Raw genomic sequence first — 24,128 nt, forward strand, 5'->3', positions numbered from 1 at the left:
TTTATTTAATTTAGACAAAATTTTACAGTATTTTAGATCGGTGACTTATTGCTTATTAGCCATGACATGAAAATAATCTGTTTATCTGACATGATTTTAATATTGGTGCAGCAACTGGTGGCATACTTGGCCACATGTCACATGTCACGTCATGTCAAAGCTAATTTATATGCATTATCTACATAAAAACTCAAAAGTCGCTTCCTTTGTGTCTATTTTTTCTCTTATTAGAAACATATTTGACCATGCTCATACAAAGCCGGGAATAGAAGTCCATCAAGTCCTCTGAGCTATGGAAGAGAAACTGTTGAGCAATAACGGATTCCTCTGGGGTGAGTACAGACCCCAAAGCCTCACTTACATGTATAACCCATTACTGCGCTGTGGTGATTGTGTGTGTGTGTGTGTTTCATCACACAATACTTCACATGACAGAGGGCCATTTCATAATTATCAATTACTGAAACTGACCAAAGAAATCCCCGCACACAATATGCTATCATTATGTCTAATAGTTTATGACTATAGATCCCACTGCTATCTTAATCACGAGGGGCTCTTAAACACACATGAACATCCATCTAATCATGAGAACAATGGTGGTTGTCAGTAGTGGTCCTGTAATATATACAGAGTACATAGGTTAGGGTGAAAGGTTCAGTTCATGGGGTTGCATACATCGTTTGATGCAAATTCAGGGTTTAAGGTTATTGTATAAGTCAAGGTCACACATGTAACTACATAAACAAGAAGATCTGATTGACAGAGAGAAGGGATGACTGCATCTGGATCTGGATTACTGCAAGTGCATCTGATTAAGGTCTGAATCCTTTGAGGAAGGCACGAGGGGGAAAAAAACACTTGGATCAGGATCCTAGAGTTAGGTGCCAAGTTAGACATCTCACAAATCCAGCTACAGGCTACAGTTATCCAGCCTTTTACTGGACATTTCATTTAAAACAAACTTTGTATATTACACACATTAATGCCGCAAAAGCTCTGAACTGCTGTTCTAAATTAGAATTCAAAGTTCAGGTTAGAAGGTATCAAATTATACAATATAAATTAATCACTCCTATCTGTGAAGAAAGATCAGGGCATTGTATTAATTCCGTTTTGTGTAGAGAACAGCATAAACCAAAATATGAATACTTTTATTCAGCTAGGATGCATTAAAATAATCAAAAGTGACAGTAAAGACATTTATAATGTTACAAAAGATTTCTATTACAAATAAATGCTGTTCACTTTCTATTTGAGTCCTGAAAAACATGTATCATGGTTTCCACAAAAATATTAAGCTGTACAACTGTTTTCAACATTGATAATAATAATAATAAATGTTTCTTGAGCAGCAAATCAGCATATTAGAATATATGCTAATATATATAATTATATGCTAATAATTTCATAATATTACTGTTTTTTTTTATCAAATAAGTGCAGCGTTCATTCAAAAAATTAATTTTTTTACTCTAACCCCAAGTTTTTGACGTGTTGATGACATGACTAATGCTTTTGTTTGAATCTGCCGATTTATTTAAAGTAGAGGTGAATAAATGAAATTTTACATTATTAATTAATTGTTAATTTATTCATATGTGTGCTGATTATACATATAATGACTTGAACACACTTCTTCTATAAGCATGTTTTTAATATATCTTAATATGTTTTCCCCAAAAATCTTTATAAATTAATACATTTCTTGAAAATCGTGTAATTTTTTTAAAAACTAGCTTTGGTTACACATTATTTTAAGGTGTCCTTGTTACGTTGTAATTATACATTTAAATACTGAGCAATATTAATTAACTACATGTAATTACTGTATGGTTAGGGTTTGGCTTAGGGTAACTTGCATGTAATTATGCATAATTTATTGTTGTTGTAATAGTAAGTACATGTAACGTGTAACAAGGACACCTTAAAATACAGTGTTACCCTAGCTTTTTAAACCAAAATGAATACAAATAGTAAGTTTCTAAGAATTTAGAATGTAAAATGTGCTTTAAATGTGCATAATTCATGGTGGACTCTCTTATTTGTCATTAACTCTTCTATCTTTTGCTCAGTTATATCGGTCATTTTTTCTGTGGTAACAAAATCCACAGGAAACAGCCCAGTCTTTAGCACATGAACTGATGTCCTTTATGTCCTCTGCAGCTTTCCTCCTATCCTCTCGAAGCTGCTCTATACCACTCTACACATATATTTCACACCCACCACTTTCCTGTTCTTTAATGAAAGACGGATGTAGGTATCCCAGAACAGCTCTCAGTGAGGTGCATTAGTCATGCTTTGATTAAACGTTATTATACGGCTTAATTAAAAGGAGCAGAGTGTAAGTGAGCAATTACATCAGACCGTTCCTCCTCAGACTGTCATATGTACTATTCTCTCACCACCTCACAATAGGCTCATTACGATGGTTCCACATTTGGCCATTTTTCTTCTCTCCCCAGATAACTTATTCTGTTTTCCTCAGTCAGTGCTGTGGGAATTGCAGAAGCAGCTTTTACCCAGGCCAGTCTGAGAGTATATGACAGCATGCTGTAGGGTCAAAGATGAAGAAGGGCCAGGACATTCACCCAGCCACTTATGCATTAGGGGCTCCTAATTCTTGGCAACTGGCCTGCTGTATAGTTTTGTATTTTGTGCAAACAGGAAGTAATAAAGAGATACTTCTTTCAAAAACAAAAAATCTTACCCACCTCAAACCTTTGAACAGTAATGTATAAAAATAGCGATATAAAAATATTATTTTGTCAGAGTACATGGCTATTTTTAAATAGCCATGATTAGACGGCTGTCTTCCAGCAGGGGCTAGCAGGGCTATGCTAAATAGCCAAACCTTGACCTCTTGGATCTACCCGCTGATGGTCATTAGCATATGTTGTCTTTTGGATACTGCTGTGATGCTGTTCACATCAGGCTTTTTAAGGAGAGAGTTTTCTGTCATCATTTGCACCCTTATGTCGTTCCAAACCTGTATGACTTTCTTCTTCTGTGGAACACAAAAAGAGATATTTTGAAGAACACTGGGCTCTAAACAACACTTTACACCATTCATTATATGGAAAAGAAAAATGTCATCTTTTGTGTTTCATGCAAAAAAAAATGTATACAGGTTTTAAGTTCTGAAGTTGCCAACAGCTAGACCAGCACTAACCAACAAGGAAATTAATTAAACCGAGTGTGTGCATCACAGTGGACGTTCATGACAGGCGTTTCATTACAGCAGAAGAGTACAGTATGGGTTCTGGCATATGTTGTCATGTTGCATTAGCAGAAGCCATTAGCTATTAAAGGGGTAGTTCCAAAAAATGAAAATTCTGTCATTAATTACTCATCCTCATGTCGTTCCAAACCAAAGACCTTCGATCATCTTTGGAACACAAATTAAGATATTTTTGATGAAATCCGAGAGCTTTCTGAACCTCCCATAGACCGCAACACAACTACAATGATCAAGGCCTAGAAAGGTAGTAAGGACATTAAAATAGTCCATGTGACATCAGTGGTTCAACTGTAATTTTATGAAGCTATGAGAATACTTTTTGTCTGCAAAGAAAACAAAAATAACTACTTTATTCAACAGTTTCTTCTCTTCTGTGTCATTCTCCGCCTGCTTGTTTCTTTGCGCGCAAAAAAAGTATTCTAGCAGCATCATAAAATTAAGGTTGAACCACTGATGTCAGATGGACTATTTTAACAATGTCCTTACTATGTTTCTGGGCCTAGAACGTGTCAGTATAGTTGCAGGGTAAGAAAGCTCTCGGATGTTATAAAAATATCTTCATTCGTGTTCTGAAGATAAACAAAGGTCTTACTGGTTTTGGAATGACATGAGGGTGAGTGATTAATGACAGAATTTTCAATTTGCACATTTCAGCTAAATGTGTGGTTGAAAGCTTAGAAAATACTGTAACTGGTCTAAGTTGTTCAATTCAGTCTCATGTAGTGAAGATGCAATGATGAGGGGAATACAGTTGTCCACAAGGACTTAACGAAAATGAGCGGAATGGTAAAAGAAGCAGATGGCTCACACTGCAGGTGCATGAACCGTGGAAAACATAAAGGGTAGCATGGCAAAAAGAGAAGGAGAGGAGAGAGAGAGGTGATCATGATGAATGGAGAAGGCAGTAAAGGAGGACACTCCTGAACCCAGGAGAATCCATTCTGATGCATCTCAGGTCTCCACACCGCTTTTCTCACGAACGCCGCTGAATTAAAAAACGCTGAGGTGGAGCGGAACCAACATTTATAAGCATAGTGCACACCTTCAGGCTTTAGATAAGTCGTTTTTGGAGAGGGTGTGATAAAGACCCTTTCGCTTTCTGGATGGGCTGTGTGGAGTTAATTTCAGCTGATAGGGCTAATTAATTGCCATTCAGTTAGCATCATTAGCATACGTGTGGGTGAGGGCCCATGCTAATCATTCAGTTCCTTGCATATCTCTCTGGACTTAACCAAATGACTCTCTCCATGAGGAGTTTTGTTTTTATCGAGTTATTTGCTACTGGGTCATCACGAGCATTAAAAGTACCTCATTAAGGCAGTTTGGTGTTTCTGTTTCCAATTTCCTTTTGCTTTGTCTCCGTCTGTCGCATCATATTTTCTGTCCGTCTGAACTGCAGATTTTTGTATTTGCACTTGATAGCCTCTATCTGGGGCTGTCATCATTTTGTGAGTAGAGGAGCAAGGCCATGATGTATTTCTCTAGTAGATAGTAAAAGCTTTATGAAGGACTCCACTCTGCATTCATCTTGATAATCTGTAATTATGTTGTCAGGGCAACTGCTGTTGTGAAGTGGGACATCGAAGGATAAATATGGAGGAAGGTCAGTCGAGGGCACCTGGGGTGAAGTGTCTATGCAAAGATAGATAGATAGATTTGGCATTAACTGAATTAAATTTATAATTAAGTAATAATAGTTGAGCCATTCATAATGCAGTCTGATGCAACAATTAGAGACAGACAGAGAGAGAGAGAGAGAGAGAGACAGAGAGAGAGAGATTGTGTTTGAAGTACCTGAGTGTGCGTCTCTCAATAGTGTTTAGCAGCAGCATGTTTAACCACTTCAAGAACAGCAACATTATTAACTCGCTTACTGAGAAATATCATATTATTGATAAATTTGCTGGACAACGATGATAACCAGATTTTGTCAAGTCTGGTTTCTGATGTTTCCGTCTTTACTGTATGTGTGTTTGTTTGTATGAGAGAGCGGGAGAAGGAAAGCCTATTTTCAGTCGGTAATAAAACGTAATTTCGGCATGAAAAACATGGAAATAGTTTATCATTTTTATCGTATTATTTGTAAGATTTATTGGCTTAGTCATTGTTTTGGTAGGGATGTGCACCTTCATAACTGAGGCTGATGCGATATGCATCTCGATGCATAGCCAATGATACGATACATTAAAGATACATATGAAGCAGCTACCGATGCGATGTGATACGATTCACCCCTATTACGATGCAGTGCGATTTGATTCAACACAATGTGATTCAATGCAATATGATGCAATGGCTATGCAAGTCAATATGGTACAGATAGATCGCTTTTATTTATTTGGTTCAAACAGACAGCCATATTAATCTATATTCCATGTGACTCTCAGGACATGCCTCGGTCTCCGTACTGTTGTGATATGTCATATTCACGTAGAAGCAGTGGTGAGAGAACACGCTTGAGAAACAGTTTAGAGAGGAGGAATCAATCTACATATAAAATATTGGTCACTTTCTAAATAATAAAATCTACTACTAATAATATATAAATAAATCGTTTTTACCTATGCAAATATGTTAGAAACGATGCATCATGATACAAAAACTTGTATCCGATGCACACTTTTTCAATCGATGCATTGCATCATTTATGCCGATGCACCGATTTTTTCGATTTGTTCGTCAACCAATCAGATTCCAGCATGGAACATCCCTGCTGTATAAATAAAAGACAACAAAGAGCAGGAGGTGGAGAGGAGAGGTGGGGACGGATGCATTTGTTTGTTCCATGTGTAATTCAATAACATTTGATTCCTTTGAACCAAACCATTCTATATTGAACTATATTGATCATTGCTGCTTCTTTTACCATGGAGACATTAAATCAGCTATTAGTTTTCGGCAAATAATGAAAGCCTTGTTTATTACTCTCCATCTGGTTTTGTTTAAGCTGTGGTGCCAAATACAGATTCAGACAGGCGACTGGAGCAGTCGATATCCTGTCTGCAAGCACATGAATGGAGAGGCTGCGCAGGGTAAAGCAGGTCCTTTGAGGTCAAGCGATGGTCTGAGAGAGGAAGAAGATGCCTTTGCGTGACACTCAGGGAATGCACAGAATGGAAGAATAAAAGAGAGAACGGACTACAGATGAGGGTAGACAAATATGGATAGAGGAGGAATCAATGTGAGGAAATGTCATATGGTGAGGGGGGAGATGAACGGAGCGGATATTGTAATACTCCGAGGGTGCAAATTAGTACTTTCCTGTTTATCAGTGGGAAAATGAACAAGGAAGCAAACAATGTAAGACTTGAGTGCAAGTGTGTGTGTTCTTTTATACAACAATAGACAAGAAGTTAATATTTAGTAACTTACATTTTAGAGACATTGCCAGTTACTTTGTCTATTTCCCTCAACAAAAATAGTTCCTAATAAAATCACAGCAGAATTAACTGTTGCGTGTCTCTGAACAATACACTGTAAAAAAAAATCCATAAAATTTACGGTAAAAAAAACGGCAGCTGTGGTTGCCGGAATTTTACCGTAAAAAATACGGTAGCAACATTTTAGGTTTTACGGTTTTAACTTAAATTTACAGTTAAATACCGTAATTTCATTAACTGATAGTTTTGGAGCAAATCGGTTGAGGAAATTATTGAATGAATGGCTCAGAAAGGCAATCACTTGTTTAGCTCCTGATTGAATCAATGCTTTTGAAAAAATTGGTTGGGTAAATGTTTAATAAATCTGAATGAGTCAGAAAGTTAGTCACTTGTTTTGTTCCTTAATGAATCAGCGTTTTTGAACAAATTTTGGCTGAGTAAATTATTGAATGAATTACTCAGAAAAGCACTCATTTGTTTACTGAATAATTCAGTATATTTAAACAAATCTATTAAGTAAATGATTGAATGAATCACTCTGTAAGGCAGACACTTATTTCATTCTTGAACGAATCAGTGTTATTGAACCAATTGGCTGAATAAATGATCGAATAAATCACTCTGTAAGGCAGTCACTTATTTGGTTCCTGAGAACAAATCAGTAGAGTAAATTATTGAATGAATCACTCAGACAGACAGTCATTTGTTTGACTCCTGAATAATTCAGTATATTTAAACAAATCCATTGAGTAAATGTTTGCATGAATCGACAAATCAATGTTTTTGAATGAATCAGCTTATTAAATGATTGAATGAATTGCTTTGTAAGGCAGTCACTTATTTGGTTCCTGAATGAACTAATGTTTTTGAACAAATCAATTGAGTAAATTATTGAATGAATCGCACAGAAAGGCAATCAGTTACTTCATTCCTGAATGAATCAGTGTTTTTGAACAAATCTACCAAGTAAATGATTGAATAAATCACTCAGAAAGGCAGTCACTTGTTTAACTTGTGAATGACTCAGTGTTTTTGAGCAAATCAGTTGAGTGAATGATTCTAATAACTCATTAAGACCGTCATGTGCTGCCACCTATTGGTGCGACGATGTAACCTGCAGAAAGAGTCACTAAAAAATATCCACCACAGACAGTCTGTCTGGAACACACCAACACAGACAAGCATAGTTACGCAAACAGTGAACAATCCCAGCTGTTGTTAGACAGTTATATCAGCGCTCTTGGAATGCAGGTCAGCCAGTTAAATTTGAGGACCAGAACAAACTATTGTATAATGGTGCACTTATTAAAAATAATGGTAGATTGACCTGCTGAGGTCAAAAACTCTGCCGCAAAGGCCAGTGCACCCCATTTACCTAAGACACCCTGGTAACTCTAAACACATGCATTGCCCACATACAGTACATGCACACGGTGAGCACAGCATTCACAGTGACATAACCGTGAGATGTCTGCCAAATACATGTTTAGAGATGATCACACATTCCAGGGGTGTCATGCACCTATTTTTCGCTCAGCTCTGGCTTTTTAAATCTACTTTCTCCCTCTGTTTTAATGGCCACTTCTGATATATTCTGTCTGCCTTTCATTGTTTCTCACTCTCCCTGTAGAGATGTGGTTCGACAGGTGTCAGCGCACAGCTGCCAGTGTGAAACTACAGCCCCTGATATCTGACCCAACTAATGATCCGCAACATCTTTCATTACACGAAACTCTCGCACGCACATTCACAGTTCCTTGCTTTGAAATAATAGGCTAGATCTTGAAAAACGATTAAACTGTGCATTAAAACATGAACCGTTTCCACTGAACGAATGCTAAACAGGAGGAGGATGCGGTCATCTGTGAATGAGAGTATGAGTGATTGAGTCACAGATCGCTCCTCTGCAGGTTCAGCGAGGTCCAAATCTGTTTCCAGCCATTGGATTATAAGAGCAGTGCACCTGGTGAGGCTGATGAAGGGGACAGAGGAACGGTGTGGAAAAACGGACAGATGGTGGCAGACATTCTTAGAGAGAGTGGGAAAGAGAGGAAGCCGTGGAAGGAGGGGTGGGTTGGAAAAACAGCAGCTATTTGGCACTGAGTAACAGGACAACATAAGATGCTAAAATGAAAGCGCACAGCCGATGCAATGTTCTTACATAGCAGATCTCACCGTAAGGCCTGTTTCACACCGCATGCAAAATTAACAAGTTCATGCTAATATTAACACTTATTCACACTGCCCACGTAACAGAGGAATCCTGGTGAATGAAAGGTGCTAAATACACTAATGCTGTTTACAGTTAAAAGGATAGTTCAACCAAATAAAAAAATCCTGTCAAGATCGCAGAATTTTCAAGATCACGCATACGTTGTGGTACTCTCCAAGGGTGAATAAAGTCGTTATTTTTGTTTTCTTTGCACACATAAAGTATTCTCGTAGCTTCATAAAATTGAGGTTGAGCCACTGATGTCACATGGACTACTTTAACAATGTCCTTACTATGTTTCTGGCCTTGATCGTGGTAGGACACTTGCTGTCTATGGAGGGTCAGAAAGCTCTCGAATTTCATCAAAAATATCTTAATTTGTGTTCCGAAGATGATTCTTACGGGTTTGGAATGACATGAGGGTGAGTAATTAATGACAGAATTTTCATTTCTGGGTGAACTATCCCTTTAATCTCACCCCTTTTTTTTTTTATGACACTGCAACACTCATCATGGCTGCTGTAGGAGTGGAACAGTTGTTCAATTAATGGAGAGAATGCTAATGCACATTATCAGCCTTAAAAAAATATTTTTGTGTGTGTGAAGTTAGCTAAAGTAGTCAATATTATGAGGCAATTTTACCACATTTTATTCCTGATTGAAATATGTTTCAGTATTTTCACATTCGGGTAGATAGGAGCTGTATTTGCATTAATGGAAACAGTTGAAATTAAATTGCTGCTTTAATGACTTGCCTAAAAGGGACTGCGTAACAAATAGGGTTTCAATGTCAAAACAATTTTTTTGTGCCACATGTAGCACATTTAAAAAAATACAGAGAAAAAATGCTGTTTCTTTGTAAAGCTAATTGTCAATGTAATGGTTTTTCAGTATAGACTGCACTACTCATCCATTGTTTAAAAAAACAAATAAATACAAAAATACACACATTAGCATTCTCTCCATTAGCTGATTCAAATTCCAAACTTAAATTTTCTGTTCAGTAAATCTGTCTGAATCTAGACCAGTGGTTGTCCAAAACAATATTTCAAAGATATATAATATATTTTTAAAACCTTTGTTGTAATGAAAATTGCTTTTAACCTTTATTTACAGACATTAGGAGGGGCAATATATTAAAATAATTACATTTAAATAATTTGATAATTAAAGTTAATATAATAAAATTACAGAAGTTCAGCATTTATATTCTTTATTTCCAATGAATATATATTGCTTTTTTAAAAATATAAACTTTTTACTCTGAAATTCTCAGTAATGTCTACCTGATAAAATATTTTAACGTAACTTGATATATCTAAGAAAAAATGTAGTCATTATAGAAATGTCCATGGCTTCTTGGGATTTTATTAGTTTCTATGACTTCTCAGGTCTAGAAATCACACTTTTAAAATTTCCACATACATGCATGTTTTCCAAGACTGTGGGAACCCTGGTTCTTAAATAAAAATGTCAGTCACTGAGGGAAAAAATAAAATAAGAAATAGGTTTAAGTCTTGAATATGAGCAGTTTTATTTAATCTTTTTTTTTTTTTTTTTTAATAATTAAAACCGTCTTGTTGCCCACCTGCAAGTGTGTATGCACGACTGATACACATGGTTTAGGCAGTACAGTTTTTGGATTGAATTCAGTGTAGATTAATTACCATTTAGATGCAAATATGACTCCTCCCCTAGTGAAAAATAAATACACCAAAATGTATTTGAAATATATTTATTTCATGCCAAGTAAACTACAAAAATATTTACATATTTTTGTGCTTAATAAAAATACCCTGCAATTGTATTTTTGATTTACTAAACTGGTATACTTAAAGTCTGCTAAATGTGAACCTCTAATTTTACTTTGAATTGTGTGGAAGTAGTGCTGAAGTCCAATTAAAGATATACTGAAGTATATTTGATTGTGCTAAAGTGGAGCTATTGCAAGTATACTTTAGGTATAGGCCTACTTAACTTAAAGACAAAGACAGATATTATTCAAAGATCATACAATCCTCATCAATAGTGAGATTAAAACACATTTTAGGCTTAATAATACAAAATGTGTATTGTGCACAAGTAGTACTCCAAAAAAACTTTAATTATAATTTTTATAAGTCTCGAGCGATATTTCACTAAATATATGAATAGACTACTATACTACTTAGTATGAAATAAATGTATTTTAAATATATTACTTTTTTACTATCGGTTCGTAATGTAGATTTCAAGATGATCAAATTTGTAATAATTCTCAATGGACCACTCCTGATAACATTTTATTTAACTTATTAAAAGGAACACTCAAAGCAGTAATCGCAGAAATCACTTTATTCTATATTGGCGCAGCTAATGTGAACGCATGCTGCTGCTCACGTGTGTGTGTGAAACAGGCCTTGCGGTGAGACTGGAGCACTCACACTCGCCCCTAATGTTACAATGGAAATAAGCAGTGGCCCTTGTAAGTTCCTGCTGGGGAATTGAGCACCTCCTGCTGTTGTTTCCATCATGGCTGGATCTATTGCACACAGCCGCTGATGCTGATCCGGGATGACTGCAGGTCTCGAGGAGGGCAGCGGGTGTCTACACTAATTACTACAGCATATGAGAACCTGCGCTGAGCAGCGTGATGGACAGACCGAGAAGGGCAGAGATGTACATGTGGAGGGAGGGAAAAAGGAAGAAGAGATGGAGTGAATGCATACTTGGAAGAGTTAAGAAAAAGCAATAATCAGAGCGGTTACATGAGCAGCTAGACAGCGTGATCGCTGGCTCCACTGGGCTTTCAACTGCCCTGCATTTTGGCAACATTTAGGTCAAGACGTCTTCAATTTTTGATGACATTAAGTAGCTGCGTCGATGTAAATGTGAGGGTAAGGAAAGGTATGAAATCACAAATGCGGGTTCCCCTTTGGACAGAAAGTGGGAGCAAGGCCAGCCTACATTATAATCATATATCCTTAAGTCCACAACAAATTATAGTTAAAGAGACAGGAGAGGAACAAAGATTTTGAAATAAATACAAGGGTTTTATTACAAATGAAAATGCTGAAAGACAAAAAATGTTCAAATCTGCATGTGAATTTTGTAAGTAGACTTGATTGGGGGAGGTGGGGAATGAAATGCAGGTTTTTAGATTTATTATTATTATAATAATTTTTTTTAAACATTTATTATTTAGATGGGACATGGTTATTGCTAAAATTTAAGGTACCCAAATATTATGCATGTTTACTTACAAGTACTTATATATTTTTAATTTGCTTGGTTAAATATGGATAAAAATGGCGTTTTAAGGGATAATCAATGGGTTCAATAGGTTATACTGTACTATGGTTTTACTTCACATCTAATTTTCACAATTTAGTTTTTTTGTCTACCTTAAATATTGTTTTAAAAGTGTATTTTCCATGGTTCTTCAGCTAAATGTTGACAAAAATTTTTTTTCCATTAAATAATATTAAATACGGTGAGTAACCTGACTAGCTGGGCACTTTCACAAAACATCCCATCCCATTTTTTCCCACTCGATTGCTCTCTCATCAAGAGAGTGCTGTTACATTGATTTAATAACCACAGGGCAGAGGTGTAAAGTATTGGAGTAAATGTAATTAGTTACTGTACTTGAGTATATTTTTGAATAGGGTGATATTAGTTGCTTTAAAGACTTTCTCTCCTTTGATGGATCTTTTTCTCATCTGACCTCTTTGTTTCTCCTGCTTACAATTATTTGAACTCCTGCAGGTCAAAAACAAGTGTTGCTGCTTGTCAAAGCTCACTAGTTCAGCCAAAATTGGAGTAATTTCCGTTTCTGGGCATCATTCATAAAAACGAAATGAAAAAATACTTGTACGGTTGGATGAATCAAATAAATAAATCAACCTCAAAAGAATGGCTGTTACTAATACCAATCATAACACGACGACTGCCAAAAATCTTTGCACAGCACTTTCACAGCCATGTGTTTTGGACAAGTACTAAACCTCTTAACTTTTGGTTTCCTAATTCACTGATGACAGATGTACTTACGCTCAACATTCCTACAGGATTCATGATGCAGAATAATATCGAATTGATGATTACCAAAGATGGAAACACTCAAATGCCATGTCAAAATAAATTTATAAATAAAAGCTTAGTTTATATTTTAAAGAGTATAAATTAGTGCTGTCAAACGATTAATCGCATCCAAAATAAAAGTTTTTGTTTACATAATATATGTGTACTGTGTATATTTATAATGTGTATATAAATACACACACACATACAGTATATATTTAGAAAATATTTACATGTATATGCATTTATATTCTTATATTTTATATTATATATATATACACATTTTAAATATAAACATAAAATTTTTCTTAAATATATACATGCATGTTTGTATTTATATATACATGATAAATACACACAGTATACAAACATATATTATGTAAACAACATTTTTTATTTTGGATGCGACAGCACTAGTATAAATTTATTCTTTTTTCATGAATATTTTCTTCCCTAAGAAAAACATTCTAGCTCAGTCATTACTGCAAACAGTCACTTGCGCTGAAAGTAAACATTACATGTAATATATTTCACTTTTTGCACTAAAGCAGTCATAACTTATTCTAATACTCATAAATGTCAAAAAGCATCCATACTTGGTAAAGCTGAAGTGCAGCGTTTTAGTGCCACCTATTGGAAAATGTTTGTCCATACATCATACTGCCTATTTAATTTTGAACATGTCTTATGATGAGGCATGAAGTTTTAGAACATTTATTCATGAAAGTGCTTGGTGCATCATCAATTAACAACAGGCAATAAATAATAAATTAATAAGATGGAAACTTCAATACAGAACCTGTTGGGTATGAAATAAAATACACAGCAGTCTAGTCCAGTTCAGTTCAGATCAGATAAAGGCCTTAACTCAACTTGATCATAACGGATAAATAACATCAGAAACATTGATACCGCTAGATATATAGATTACAAAAGAAAAATATACACCATTTCAACACACTAACTTACATCTTTACATTAAAGAATTCACCATGTGTCCTGTGTTTCTCTAAAGCATTAGATCGTTTCTGTGTTCTCTGTGAGGGTCTAGGACCTGCAGAAATTAAGTTCAGATCTGTTCTGATGTGCGTGGTCCTCCTCTCTGGATCTCCTGCATAATAGAGTGGGCCACTTCAGATGTAGTACCCTGACCTCCCAAGTCAGCAGTCTGCAACTGCAGGGATATCGAGACATGTGAAAACAAATGACTATACAAGCAGTATGTGTTTAGTAGAGATGTAATACTGCAGATAAAAGGGTATGGTAAGAGTGAGCAATGGATTTGGCTTGTCTTAGGTGAGATGAATTTATATAGCTGTTTGACATAATGAGCATGTATTGTATGATACCTGAGTTTCAGACAAAGTTTTCAGAACTGCCTTTCGAATCATCTTGGCATATGCACGAAGCCTAGGAAAGAAGGAAGACAGCCCAGACATGAACGGAACGCACAATTCCAGTCCTACAGCTAACTTTTTTTTTTTTTTTACTTTTTATGTATAATTATGTTTCATGTATAATGCACGTAAGTAATGTGGATTTAAAACCTCTAATATTGGTAAAACCTCCAATGAAAATGATCAAATTAATATTCATACACACATACTTTAAGTGATCCAGCATCAGGCAGCTGGCCAGCAGTGTGGCCGTGGGATTTGCAATATTCTTGTTCGCAATGTTTTTTCCAGTGTTCCTAGTGGCCTATACAAAAACAAACAATATCTAATGTGTTCTGTAGTCAGTCTAATGGCTGACCAGTACATGCTCTGTTCTTTCTTACGGTCTCAAAAACAGCGTAGTCCTTGCCGTAGTTGACTCCTGGTACTAGACCTGGACCTCCAACAAGTCCAGCACACACATTGCTCACCACATTTCCATAGAGATTAGGCATCACCATCACGTCAAACTGCTGGGGCTTAGAGACCAGCTACACCAACAAAAACATATTCAAAATATTGGTAACACTTTAGTTATTGATATTGGTAAATCTTCCGGAGTTAAGTGAAATCGGAGATAAATAAGGCAAAGCTGCATTACAAAGAGAAGATCGAACGGGAGTTAAAGGGGTCATATGATGCGATTTCAATTTTTCCTTTCTCTTTGGAGTGTTACAAGGTAATTTGGGCTCAGTCTGGGATGGCATGAAAACCATAGTTGGGACAAAGCCTAAAAGAGATTCTAATATAGTATTGGAGGGTATAGAGATGATTTTCAGCTTGCACAAGCATAAAAAAATAATTTAATTGCTAATAGACCTATCCCGTTTGAAGAACAGGATGTTATTAACATGTTTAAACATTCAAAAGCTAGGAAAAGCTCGGTCCCCTGATAATATTGAAGGTCGGCTGCTTATCTCCTGTGCAGAGTAATTGGGATCTATTTTTTATTATATTTTTCATCTGTCCCTTACTCAACAGAAGGTGCTGAAATTATGGAAATCCTCTACAGTCATCCCAGTGACTAAAAATAATCATCCAGTAGAACTAAATGATTTTAGGCCAGTTGCGCTGACCTCTTTAATAATGAAGAGTTTTGAGAGATTGTTGAAAAAAGAGCTCCTTACAATGATAGAAGATTCTCTCGATCCTCTTCAGTTTGCTTATAGGGCCAGGCGTGGGGTAGAGGATGCTACGGCCGCCTTGTTGAATTTGGTACTTAGGCATTTAGAGGGAACTAAGACTCATGCTAGAATTTTATTCGTTGATTTCTCATCTGCTTTTAATACGATTCAACCTCACATTTTAGTAGAGAAACTTTTGAGCATTCATTTATTCCTACTTCTATCTCTTTGCTAAATGCGGGCAGGTGAGGAGTAGGTGGAAGCAGGTAGTTGTCCTGTGTTTTTTAAAAATTTTTTATTATGTAATTTTTAATGTATTGTAAATTGTCTTTTTTGTATGCTGGTCTTGCTGTAAAACCAATTGCCCTTAGGGGACATAAATAAAGACAGAAATAAAGACTTCACTTGAAGCCTTGTTATTATGCATTGTAAAGGTATAATGCGCATTGAAATGCATTATATCTTTTCATAAATCATATTAACCAAAGTTTAAAAAAAATTTTTTTTTAATATTTGCAGATTACTTGTTACAAATGCGTTACTTTTTATATTACTTGTTACAATATTTATGAGATCTTATAATACATTATAAGGTGCTATATACAAGGCATAATTAATGCATTAAAAGTAATTTAGAATGCATTATATATAAAGGCTTCAAGTAAAGTGTTACTAAAAGTATTGTTATTATATTCTATATAATGTCTAATAGTGTAATTATATGTAGCTTTTTTAATTTTTTTAAAAGCATTTTAGGGACATAAGACGCAAATTATGCTATAATCTCTATATAAAGTGCATCTTTTTAGTTTTAATTATGATTATACTGTCCCTACACAAACAAACCCAAAATAAATTAATAGATAAACTATTTATTATATCATGTAATACATAGAACCCAAAAAATACAATAAAATGCACTACCATTCAAATATTTTAGGTCGAAAAGTTTTTCAATATTTTTTTTAATGCATTTTCAAATGCAATTTATTCCTTTGATGCAAAGCTGAATTTTCAGCATCATTACTCCAGTCTCTAGTGTCACATGATCCTTCAGAAATCATTCTAATATGCTCATTTGCTGCTCAAGAAACATTTCTTATTATATTCAATGTTAAAACAGTAGTGCTACGTAATATTTTTGTGGAAACTGAAATAAATTTTCTCAGGATTCTTAACAAATAGATAGGTCAAGAGAGCATTTCTTTGAAATAGAAACCTTTTGTAACAGTATACATGTCTTAACTGTCAGTTTCAAACAGTTTAATGCATCTTTGCTGTATAAAAGTATTAGTTTATTTTTTTTTTAAATCTTACTGACCCCAAACTTTTGGACTGTAGTGTATCATGTACTTATGTAGTTCACCATTCATCTACCTGCATGGTGGTATTGTCCACGATCATTTTATCAAATGTGATATCAGGATATCCAGCCGCCACCTCTTTACAGCACTGCAAGAAAAGGCCATCGCCAAGTTTCCTATGAAGCAAAGGAAAACAATCCTAAACAAATTTGAACCTGTACCACAGGAAACCAATATTTCAGCAAGATGCGAGATATGCAAACGTGTTTTTGTCTGGTGATTTGGCTGAAAGTAAAGAAGAGTTAAAGGCACAATATGTAAGTTTTTTTTATTAAAATATCCAAAAACCACTAGAACAGTGTTATATATTTTGCTGACTTGTGTACTTACATTATCCCAAATGTTTTGAAGAATGTTTAAATCCAGAGAAATAAGCAATTTTAACTAGTGACACGGAGCATGTCCATAGTGTCGCCTGCCAATGACGTCATACACCCTCGATTTCCGGTTTTGTTTTGTAGAAAACATGGAAACACCAAAGAAGCTTTACTATATGGTGTGTGTTTTAATAGACCGGTGACGACCGCACAGAGTAGCATTATAACAGAACTTTCAAATGTATCTAGTATGATAAAACAGCACTGCTTTTCCCCACATACGCACGACCGGAAGGAGCGGAAGCGTTCGACTGCGGCATAATAAAAGCTCCGCTGCTTTCGAGCCGTGTGTCGCGCTCGTTCAGCACCTCGTTTCGCTTCGACGGCTTTCCTATTTGTTTATTTTGAATACGCGCCCTCTAGCTGCGAAAAATTACATATTGTGCCTTTAAGTAAGAAGGGACTCTCACATGATATTAGCTTTATGTACTGCCGTGACCTTGCGGCGGCCTTTCTCTCTGGCCAAGTTAAAGGCATACTCAGCGATCCGCAATGAATTCACACGTGTTATGATCTTCAGACTCTCCACCACCCCGGGAACATTCTGGAAGAGAGGAGATTTAAACTTGAGGAATGAGTGTAATTGGTGTCCTTAAACTAAAAGAGACCCAAACACACGGACCTCATGCTCCAAGCTGCTGTACTCTCCTTCTGTATTCTCCCTAATGATGATCACATCAATGTCTTTGTGACGGGTCGGGACTCCAGGAAGAGACTGACAGTGCATGACATTAGCATACAGGTCTAAAGATGTGCTGTCAGAGAGTTAAATAAAGCAATAAGCCCCGTGAAGCCGTGGTTTACAGTGAATTTATAACAGCTAAGGGGCGTTGTTAGGCACAACGCGAAGCGGAGTCTTATTGCTTTTATAAAAGGGTTATTCCATATACGTAGTAAGGTTTCACAAAATGAAACAGAGCAAATAAAGTGTAATGATATTAATAAAAAACCTTATTCTTCCGCTAAACAATGTAGTTCCTCAGAAACGGTTGTGGTTCCAACAAAGTGGTTGCCGAGCAACACACAAATGTAAACAAAGGTGTATGTTTGTAGAGTAATTTACAACAGCTTCGAACGCGGCTCAACCAATCTGAATCAAGGACCGGAACTATCCATTTTATAAGCCAGTCATATAAATTAACCCTCTGGATTTACCACAGATAGTCAAGTAAAGAAAAAACAAATCCAAGATGTCTTACCGAAGCAAATTGTTCCTGGATTATGAGATGGAGGAAGGTTGTGATTAGTCTCTATGTTACCTGTAAAAGAATCTTGATTTATAGACTGCAATTTAATGGAATAGTTCACCCAAAAATGAAAACTTGCTGAAACTTTACTCACCCTCGGGCTATTCAAGATGTAGACGATGTATTAGAAACAAATCCATCACTAAGGCATTTTAACTTTAAACCGTCACTTCTGGTCAAAATACAAGTCCATAATTCATAATAATGCTTCCTCAAGTGAGTAAGTCTATGCTCTGTTGTCCTCTCACATCAAAATCAAGCGATATATTTGTTTAGAACTGTTCTGTATTGTATTCGCTTGTAAACGGAGCTTGATCTGTGCATATTTCTCTCCTGATTCAGACGAGATGACATTTCGGCCAGAAGTAATGGTTGGTTAAAATACCTTGATGATGGATTTGTTTAAGACATTAACTGATGGACTGGAGTGGTGTGAATTATTGTAATGTTTTCATCAGCTGTTTGGACTCTCATTCTGACGGCACCCATTCACTGCAGAGGATCCATTGGTGAGCAAGTGATGTAATGCTAAATTTCCCAAATCTGTTCCGATGAAGAAACAAATGAATCTACATCTCGGATGACCTGAGGGCGAGTAAACATTCAGCAAATTTTCATTTTTGGCTGAACTATGTATGTTATGGCCGATAAGTTAAGTGGCGATATTAAAACTATCCCATTTTGTCTAAATACATTAAATATAATACAGTGAATTTTTGGGATAACATACATGATTTAAATTTATATTAATTTTGAGATTAGCTAAAGATTTAACAGTATTATTAAATTATTAGTGCTTTTAAAGTTTAACTTTAAGTGACTTAGTTATATGATGACAACGGTCATCTAAATGTAAAATTAGAGGAAATGAACAATTAAATATCCAATGTCAACCGATAACTGATATGGTACCAATACATTTATACACCTAATATGCAGCAAACCTTTCTGTGGTTGATGAACTATTTGTTCATGCTCACCCTTAAGTGCTACTCCATTACGTTTGATTGCAGTAACCGCATTATTGATGTCATCCTCAGAGGAAGCAGACGAATCCACCCTGACAACCTCAAAATCCACTGGAACACAGCAGAATCTGTGAATATTATTGAATGACAAAAATATAAGAGCTCATCTTTAGTGTTTTCTGGTGAAGTCTGTTTATAGCGAGCTTCATCTTCAAACCTGAAAAGCTCTCTGACGTGGTTCAGCAGTTCTGGTCCAATACCATCTCCAGGGATCAAAGTCACTGTGTGTCTGCCTCCATATTTAGCAGGAGGAGGCTGATGGGTAAAGATGCAAAACAGACCATTGACAAAAGAAGGGCAAAGGTCAAGCTCACAATATTAAGTCAAATCTCAGGTACAAGAAATATTTGTATTCAGCTGTCACTGCTATTAAATTGCCATGTTGAGATTAATGCATCAAAATACAACACTAGTGTTTTATATTCTAGCGAAACTCTGAACCAAACACCTGGAAGCAACTTTGTAAATATGTTTACTGTTGCTATATTCATTGTATGTTGATGTATCGAAACATCAAGCCCAGAAATGACAAATCTATAATTTGCAGAACCAGTACTCACAATAGTCTGGTCGTGGTGGGTTGATGAATCAGAGGAAGTAAACAGAAGTGGTTAGTCAGAGGAGAGAGTCAAATCCATTCTGCTTTGGTTATGCTTACACAAATCAGCTTACAAGCACAAGAGAGAAGCAGGAACAGTGGAGATGCATTTAAGTGCTTAATTTAATTAAGATATTATATTAACTACAATGAAGATGTTACCCAAAGTATATTACAGGCCCTAAATTAAAGTAATTTCAGATGAATAGGGAGAGGGAGTGAGGTGACAGTAAAGGGCTGCAGGAAAAGATTAGTCATGCTGTAATTAGTTTTCATTAAGTAAACCATCAAATGTAGGGCAATAGGGTGAAAAACATTTTCATAAATCAAGACTTCAGCCCAAACTTACAGTACATGAAGACTTCTTCCTCTGGCAACACACTGCAGGGCTTTTCAGCTGTCATTATTAGATCACATAGAAAATAAAAATTTAATAAGCAGTGTTCATTTTAGCTGGTCCTTCATAAAATAACTCATTCCAAACGGCTTTATAATTTGAAACATAACATGAAAAAAAAGTCAAAAATATCTCAATAAACGCATTGATGACACCTGTAGCACCTGTAAGTAGTCAGTGTCACACAGCACCTTGTCACACAGCGAGTGCAAGTAAGGGCAGTTTTCCCCGACCTGACTTCACAAATATTCAATTCAATTCAAGTTTATTTGTACAGCGCTTTTCACGATAAAAATCATTGCAAAGCAACTTTACAGCAAATTAAGTTTCTACAATATTTAGTAGTAGCTTATTGCGGGGTAAAAGGTAGATCCTTACATCAGAATTTGTCTTTAATAAGAGATACGTTCCTTTACACACAGGATCGAAAATTACCTTTATGTGTTGTGGGATTAGACTTAGAAAAGGCTTTCGATAGCATAGATCACATTTTCTTACGTAAAATGTTACAGAGTTATGGTTTTGGGGAATCAATTCTTAGATGGATCAATTTATTATACACTGGATGCCAGAGTTGCATATTGGTGAATGGCCATCTAACACCACCTGTTACTGTCCGTTCAGGAGTGAGACAGGGATGTGGTTTATCTCCTTTACTCTTTGTATTAGCCATAGAACCATTAGCCCAAGCTATTAGGCAGAGTGCTGAATTAAAAGGATTATTAATACCAGGGAGCTTAGGTAAGGAAGCAAAATTGTCACTTTATATGGACGATATCACCCTGTTACTTTCGAATAACCATTCAGTAGAAAGAGCATTACAGTTATGTGAGCTTTTTACATTGGCGACTGGTATGAAAATCAATAAAAGTAAAAGTGAGATTTTATACTTAAATTGGACGGAACCCAAATTTAATTTTGGATTGAAAATCCAAGACAAAGCCATTAAAATATTAGGGATGGTGTGGTGTAGAGATATGGAAGAAAGGAACTGGAATCCCAGATTACAGCAAATAGAGTGGAAAATAAAACAGTGGGAGGAAAGAAATCTCAGTTTTCAATTCAATTCAAGTTTATTTGTATAGTGCTTTTCACGATACAAATCGTTGCAATGCAACTTTACAGCAAATTAAGTTTCTCCAATATTTAGTGGTAGCTTATCAGTGGTGACTGTCAGTCAATGTACATATGGCAGAAATGTACGGAAAAATCAATTAAAGACGTAATCAAACAGACGATGAACACTATTAACAGCAATTATTATATGATGTAATCAAACTTATAGCAAAATGTGGTAGTTCTGTATGTTGTTTCATGGTTGGCATCATCTGAGGTCCGCTGTATCTAAATATCTGTTTCTATATTCTGCACACGGTAAACTAAATGCACTTGACATTTGTTGACTGATATTTGAAGCGGAGGCTTACGTTGTTTGCGGAGCTCTTTAGTCCGGTCCATGGCTGCAGACGCGTTGAGAAGAGGACGGGCGCTGATCTCGCTGCTATGGACATTTTAGATTGAGTTAAGCTTGCGGCTCCAGCATCAGCAAACAAACCGAAATAAATGCCGCCGTGCGCTCTGTTTGAACCCGCGGCGCTGTTTCACAATCAGCTGACACAAAACTCAGGAAATAACTTTTATAAGCAAACACTTTTACTTTGGCGCGCTCTAGTGTCGTTTATGTGTATCTGTTTTTGTTGAGGTGCGCAGACATGACGTCAGTTTGTAGGCCAACCCGTTCACCATGGGGTTTTGTTTTTTGTTTTTTGTTTTTCGATCCATGAGTAAATTATGGTAATTAATATTACTTGAAGATACTTTTACGTTTTGTACTACAGCAAATTACATACAGTCATAGCACTAACTTTTTAAGTGAATTTGGTAACATGTTGCTACAAAAGGACTACAACTACCAAAAGGATGTGCATTTACGTGAAGTTTCAGACAACCTTTGTAGTAACTTAGTCCTTGTTGTAAGAAATTCTTTGGAAAGTAGGCCTAATTGTGATCATTTTCATTCACAATAAGACATTGTCTTATATGAACATCTTTATGTAATATTGTGATGTTTAAAAAGATAGAACACTATTTTCAAGCACAGAATGTCCCTTTCCTTATTTTCACACAGAAAAAAACAATGCATTTGTTGCATTTGGTTCAGAAGGGAGATATATGCCTATTTGAAACCCTGTACCATACATCTCTAAATCAGGGATTTAAAAAAAAAAATGTTTTGATGCCAAGTTCTCTCAAATATGATGCTATATAGCAGGGGTGTCCAAACTCAGTCCTGGAGGGCCGGTGTCCTGCAGAGTTTAGCTCCAACCAAAGAGTAAGACCAAGAGGCGAAACTCTGATGGTTTTTGGGTAACAGCCACTAGGTGGCGCTTCGGTAGCGCGGCCGCCATTTTGGAGTGAAAATTCCAACTGAACAACAGCACAGTTACACAGAAACAGACAGAATAACAATGAAAGAGAGGTCAAAGTGGAATAAAAGAACGCAATGTCGCAATGTTGGGCAATCCACTGCAAAAACTATCAGTGTGACAGTAAAAAATCTTGCCTTTCTTCGTTTTCTCAAAGACCCTGACAGGTAATTTATTCACAAAAGTGTAAAAATATTGTGTGTTTTGAAGTGGGACGTAGCGCTGTTTTATGCACCTGCTAACTTTAACTGTTTTTAGTCTAGTAGTAAACTTAAATCCTTTTAGGAACTGCAGGTCCTAACCATTGAAACCATAATAATGATTTATATGGATATGGCACTAAGTAATGAGCTTATGCAACTTTACACATTTACAATTACTATATTATTATTTACTATTACTCCACTAGGTCTGAAATATATATTGTACGTTTTAATCCCCTGGAACACACGAACATGATGATCTAGATTAGAACATGATGCATTGCTGTGTCTCTTGTCATAATTAAAGAATTAAACAATTTTGGAGAAAGTGGCTGTACGTGTGTTTTTTTTTCCACACACACACACACACACATTTTTAATTTACAGTCTTCCTTTAACGGACATTAATATAAGACAATATTGCACAAACAGTTTACTGTCAAGCTGTTATATATTTATTGTCCAACATTAATTATTAATTCAGTGTTTATAATGCTAACACTTGAACTTAAAATATTTTCAACCGAAACTGACATGGTTTCTAGAGAGCAAAAGGTTTTGTGAAAAAAAGGGGAAGACTTTAAAACAAAGTTTGTAAAATAAACTGTTAAAAGGATTTGATGATCACTAGTCTAGTGATTGTACATTATTGTTGTCATCGTTCAGACTGTATCTCAGCTTTAATGTACGGTTTTATAAACAAAGCAGCTGATATTTGCCATAGCTGACACACGAACCACTTCTGGTTGCCCAGTTAATCATGTGACATGAAATCCCACGAATATTTTACTATAAAAAACAAAGAATTCAGGGCCATATGTTGTGGGTTAAAAAAAACATAACTTCCCTTTAACACAGATGGCTATATAGTTAAAAAAATGTGTAAAGACATTCAGTACTTTCAACCTACAAATCACATCATACCTTAAAAATAACAAAATGAGCTTACGATAGAATTAAATCCACCTCCTTCTCCTGACTGATAAACTCTACTCTTGCCTGCTGGTTTTTATAGACAGCTCTAATGAAAACA

The 24,128-nt window shown here is 35.8% G+C and overlaps 1 pseudogene; it reads right to left on the reverse strand.

The window, feature by feature from the left end:
• Positions 1-13,466: 13,466 nt before the first annotated feature.
• Positions 13,467-22,353, reverse strand: LOC107737643 (isocitrate dehydrogenase [NAD] subunit gamma, mitochondrial-like; annotated as a pseudogene).
• Positions 22,354-24,128: the final 1,775 nt, after the last annotated feature.

This window comes from Sinocyclocheilus rhinocerous, unplaced genomic scaffold (genome assembly GCF_001515625.1).
Source record: "Sinocyclocheilus rhinocerous isolate Xijiao unplaced genomic scaffold, SAMN03320098_v1.1 scaffold72, whole genome shotgun sequence".
In the NCBI taxonomy this organism is placed as follows: domain Eukaryota; kingdom Metazoa; phylum Chordata; class Actinopteri; order Cypriniformes; family Cyprinidae; genus Sinocyclocheilus; species Sinocyclocheilus rhinocerous.